The following is a 5,774-nucleotide window of genomic DNA, read 5'->3' on the forward strand; positions in this document are numbered from 1 at the left end:
GCCCCGTGTCAGGCTTTGTGCTGACAACTAGGAGCCTGGAGCCTACTTTGAATTCTGTCTCCCTCTCTCTCTGCCCCTCCCCTGCTTGCACTCTGTCTCTCTCTGTCTCTCAAAAATAAATAAATAAGAAACTTAAAAAATTTAAGTTTGTTGTGTTTTTTTGTTACTTTCTATTCTTTATTTTATTTATTTCTCCTCTAATCTTTATTATTTTCTTCCATCAGCCTGCTTTGGGTTTAGTCTACTCTTCTTAGTTCCTTAAAATAGAAGGCTAAATTATTAATTTGAGATCATTCTTCTTTTTCAGTATAGACATTTACCCTATCAGTTTCACTCTAAACATGGTTTTTGCTGCATACACTAAAACTTGTCATGTTGTATTTTCATTTTCATTCATCTCAAAGTATTTACTAATTTCCCTGGTGATCTTTCACCCACTGATTATGTAGAAGTATGTTGTTTAGTTTCCACATATTTTTGAATTCCCCAAATATCTATTGGTTCCTAATTCATTCCACTATGATCAGAGAGCACACTTTGTATTTTTGCAAATTTCCAATTTAAAAAGAATTATCACATAGCTGTATACTCAAGAATGTTCCATCTGCCCTTGAGAAAAATGTGTATTCTTCTGTTTATATGGAGTCTTGTATAGATTTCTGTTAAGCCTACTTGGCCTATTGTGTTATTGAAATCTTCTATTTAGTGAATGACCTTTTGCCTAGTTGTTTAAATGTCACTGTTTTTATCTTTTTAATAATAAAATTTAACATAAAACCTATTTGGTCTGAAATTTAAAAAGCCAGTTTAGTTCTCTTTTGCTTAACTCTGCATATATTTTCCTGTCCTTTTGCTTTCATCCGACTTGTGTCTTTGAACTGGAAGTGTGTCTCATGTCAACAGTATACAGTTGAATCATGTTTTCTAAAAATCCATTCTGCCAAAAGGTCTTTTTATTTTTTATTATTTTTATTTTTTAACTAAGTTTCTTATTTTAATTCCAGTATAGTTAACATACAACATTATGTTAGTATCAGTTGTAAAATATAGTGAGTTAACAATTCTGTACCTTAGTGCTCATCGTAAGTGTACTCTTAATCCCCAGCACCTATTTAACCCATCCCCCTACCCACTCCCCTTCTGATAACTGTAAGTTTGTTCTCTGCAGTTAAGAGTCTGTGTCTTGGTTTGTCTCTCTCTCTTCTTCTTTGCTCATTTGTTTTGTTTACTAAATTCCACATATGAGTGCAATCATATGGTATTTGTCTTTCTGTGACTTTTTTCACTTAACATTGTACTCTCTAGTTCCATCTATGTTGTTGCAAATGGCAAGATTTCATTCTTTTTTTTATGACTGAATATATGCCATTCCTTCTTTATGCTTTCATCTATTGATTAGCACTTGGGCTGATTACATAATTTGGCTATTGTAAATAATGCTGCAGTAAACATAGGGATGCATGTATCCCTTTGAATTAGTGTTTTTATATTTTGGGGGGGCACATACCCAGTAGTGAGATTGCTGGATCATAGGGTAGTTCTATTTTTAACTTTTTGAAGAACGCTCCATACTGTTTTCCAGAGTAGGTGCAACAGTTTGCATTCCCACCAACAGTGTAAGAGGGTTCCCTTTTCTCCACATCCTTGTCAACACCTATTGTTTGTTTCTTGTGTTGTTGATTTTAGCCATTCTGACAGGTGTGAAATGATATCTCATTATGGTTTTAATTTGCCTTTCCCTGATGATGAGTGACGTTTAACATCTTTTCATGTGTCTGCATGTATTCTTCATCTGTTCATGTCTTCTACCCATTTTTAGTTGGGTTATTTGTTTTTTGTGCGTTGAGTTGTGTCAGCTCTTTATATATTTTGATTACTAACATTTTATCAAATATATTTTTTGCAGATATCTTCTCTCATTCAGTAGGATTGCCTTTTAATAGAGTTGATTGTTTCCTTTGCTGTGCAGACCTTCTTATTTTCATGTAGTCCCAATAGTTTATATTTGCTTTTGTTTCCATTGCCGCAGGAGACATATCTAGAAAAATGTTGCTACTGCTGATGTCAGAGAAATTACCGCCTGTGCTCTCTTCTAAGAGTTTTATGGTTCAGGTTTCACATTTAGGTATTTAATCCATTTTGAGTTTATTTTTGTGTATGGTGAAAGAAAGTGGTCCAGTTTCATTCTTTTGCATGTAGCTGTCCAGTTTTCTCAACACCATCTTTTGAAGAGACTGTCTTTTTCTCATTGGGTATTCTTTCTTTCTTTGTTGAGGATTAATTGACCATATAATTGTGTGTTTATTTCCAGGTTTTTTATTCTATTCCATTGATCTATGTGTCTATTTTTGTGTTAGTACCGTGCTTTTTGATTACTACAACTTTTTAAATATAACTTGAAGTTTTCCAACTTTGTTTCTCTTTTTCAAGATTACTTTGGCTACTTGGGGTCTTTTGCGGTTCTATACAAATTTTAGTACATGCGCTGTTGAAGTCAGTGCTCTGTACAAAGTTTAGTATTGTTTATTCTAGTTCTGTGAAAAATGCTGTTGGTATTTTGATAAGGATTGCATTAAATGTCTACATTGCTTTGAGACTCTAGGCATTTTAACAATATTTGTTCTTTCAATCCATGATCATGGAACATATTTCCATTTCTTTGTGTCATCTTCAGTTTTTTTTACTAGTGTTTTTTGTTTTGTTTTGTTTTGTTTTGTTTTGTTTTTCAGTTTTCAGAGTACAGGTCTTTCACCTCCTTGGTTAAGTTTATTCCTAGTTATTTTATTAATTTCGGGTCAGTTATAGATGAGATTGTTTTCTTAATTTCTCTTTCTGCTGCTTCATTATTAGTGTATGGAAATGGAACAGATTTCTGACATTAATTTTGTATCCTGCAACTTTAGTGAATTCATTTATCAGTTATAGTAGTTTTGATTGACTCATTCAGGTTTTCTATATAGAGTATCATGTCGTCTGCAAATAATAAAGATTTTACTTCTTTCTTACCAATTTGGATGCCTTTTATGTATGTATTTATTTATTTTTTGTTTGATTGTTGTGGTTAGGACTTCTAGTGCTATGTTGAATAAAAGTGGTGAGAGTGGACATCCTTGTCTTGTTTCTGGCCTTAGGGGAAAGCTCTCAGTTTTTCCTCCATTGAGTATAGTGCTCACTGTGGGCTTTTCATACAAGGCTTTTATTATGTTGAAGTCTTTTTCCTCTAAACCTACTTTGTTGAGGGTTCTGCAAATTCTGTCTTTTAATTGGAATATTTAAACTATTTACATTTAACTTAATTACTGGTAAGGTAGGATTTCTGTATGTAGTGTCTTTGTGTTCATTTATTTCTCCATTACTTCCTTCTTTTGTGATATATAGATGTTTTGAATTAGACTGTTAAAATTTCTGTTTATTTTACTTTAAAGATTTTCTTAATAATTGTACTGAGGATTACAAAGTTGTAAATTTTTAAAAATTTAATTCTTATTAATAGAAGTTTAACTCAAATAGTTTGTAAACACTTATTCCATTATAGCCCTGTTCTCTCTCACTTTTTGTGCCATTATTGTCATACAGATTAAATTTTTACATGTTATAAGGCAGTCAACAGCTTTATAGTTATTGTTTTCTGTAATTTAAATCAAATAGCAGAAAAAAGTTACAAATTAAATACATTTATAATGTTTTTTATATTAATGTGTGCACTTATCTTTACCAGTGATCTTTATTTGTTCTTGCACATTTTAGTTATTGTTTAGTGCCTCTCATAGCCTGAAACACTCCCTTAGTATTACTTATAAAGCAGATCTGCCAGCAATATATTCTTTCAGTTTACAATTACTGAGAATATCTTCATTTCCCCTTCCTTTTTGCAGGATAGTTTTGCTGAACATAGAATTCTTGAGAACATTGGTCAACAATGTTTTTCTTTCAGTGCCCTGTACCTGTCATCCTACTTCCTCCTAGAACCTATGGTTTCTCATGAGAAACTACCTGTTGATCTTTGAGGAACTTTGTACATTATAAAATACGTTTATTTTGCTACTTTCAAGATCATCTCTTTTCCTTGGCTTTTGACAATTTACTCTAATTTGTCTAGGAATGAATCTGTCTGAGTTTATCCTACCTGGAATTTATGTTGCTTCCTAGGTGTGCATGTTCATGTTTTTTTTTTTTTAATCAAATTGGGAAGTTTCTGGCCTCAGTTTCTTCAAATTGTTTGTTTGTTTGTTGTTTTGCTTTGTTTTTTACCTTCTCTCTCTCCTTTTTTTTCTGGAACAACCATGATGTGCATATTAGTATGCTTATTGGTATCACACAGTCTCTGAGGCTCTGTTAATTTTTCTTCATTAACTGTCCTTCTGTTCTTCAGCCTGAATAATCTAAGGTGTTCTGTCTTAAGATTCTGCCATTTCAAATCTGCTGTTAAATCCCTGTAATTAATTTTTTCATTTCAGTTTTTATACTTTTAATTTCCAGAATTTTTATTTGACCCTTTTAAAAACAATTTTTTTCCTTTTATTGATATTCTCTATTTGGTAAGATATAGTCCTTAAATTTTCCTTTAATTCTTTAGACATGGTTTTATTTAGTTCTTAGAACATATTTATAATAGCTATTTTAATGTCTTTGTCTAGTAAGTCCAGTATCTGAGCTCCTCAAAGACAGTTTCTTTTCACTTATTTTTTTTTTCCTTTTTATGGTCTATAACTTCCTGTTTCCTTGCATGTGTTATAGTTCCCCCATGCCTCACCCTTGAAAAATAAATCTTTCTGACTCTGGAAATCCAGCTCCCTCCTCCCCCTCCCACAATCCTTGTAGTTTTGTTGTTTGGTATTGATTTGGTTGTTATGGATGTTGGTTTGTTTATTCAGTTTCCTGAGCAAATTCTGTAGAGTCTGAATTCTTTGTCTTGTATAAAACTCAACATCTCTTCTCAGTTAGTGTAGTGGTCAGCTAATGATTGGACAGAAATCTCCTTGAATGTACTAAACCAATAAGTCTTCCCAACTTTGTTGAGGGATTTGTGTGTGTTGGGGAGGAATATTTCAATACTCCAGTAGGCAGTTTAAAACACTACAATAGCCTTCACTTCTTGCTTGTGCAGACTCACAGGCATCTACACATGGGAGATTAGAGCCTCCTCAACGTTTTTCCTGAGCATGTGCACATTCTTGCACATGCATATGGCCTTTTAGATTTCCAGGAATATGTCGAATATTTTCAACATCCCACATAAAAATTTCATTCCCTGGTTTTCCTTTATAATATTTTAGTAAGTTTCTTACTTAACCCAACTGGTATTGCTACCTCAGGCACCTGAATTTTTAAACGATTGATATTGATTTTCTTTTGACAAATGCTGTAGGGGCAGGTCTGTTCACACCGAGTGAGCTAAGTCAAGTTTGATTCAGCAGTCGCGCAGGTTAACAAAAAATAAGTGCTGAGAATGGAGATACAAGACAGGTAAATAGTGACAATTCTCTAGGGATGCAATTTTTTGGGGGGGGAGGAGTAACTCCAAACCTGTTCTGTTTGTTCCAGTGGCTGATAGGTTGCTGTTTTCACAATGAATAAAATCATATAGCTTTTGGTTTGAAGGCTACAACAGAGGTTGGGGGGTAGGGGTAGGGATAGGAAGAATCAAAATGCCACAAAACTTTGTTCTTACCAAGTTTCAGCTATTTTTCTTGAATAAATGCTTCTTATATTTTTGAAAACCTTTGATTAATTTCCAGAGTTCTGAAAAAGTTTATTTTGCCTATTTTTGCTAA

This window comes from Lynx rufus, unplaced genomic scaffold (assembly GCF_022079265.1).
Source record: "Lynx rufus isolate CCGP_SWC_20201006 ecotype Redwood Valley unplaced genomic scaffold, mLynRuf1.p SCAF_5, whole genome shotgun sequence".
In the NCBI taxonomy this organism is placed as follows: domain Eukaryota; kingdom Metazoa; phylum Chordata; class Mammalia; order Carnivora; family Felidae; genus Lynx; species Lynx rufus.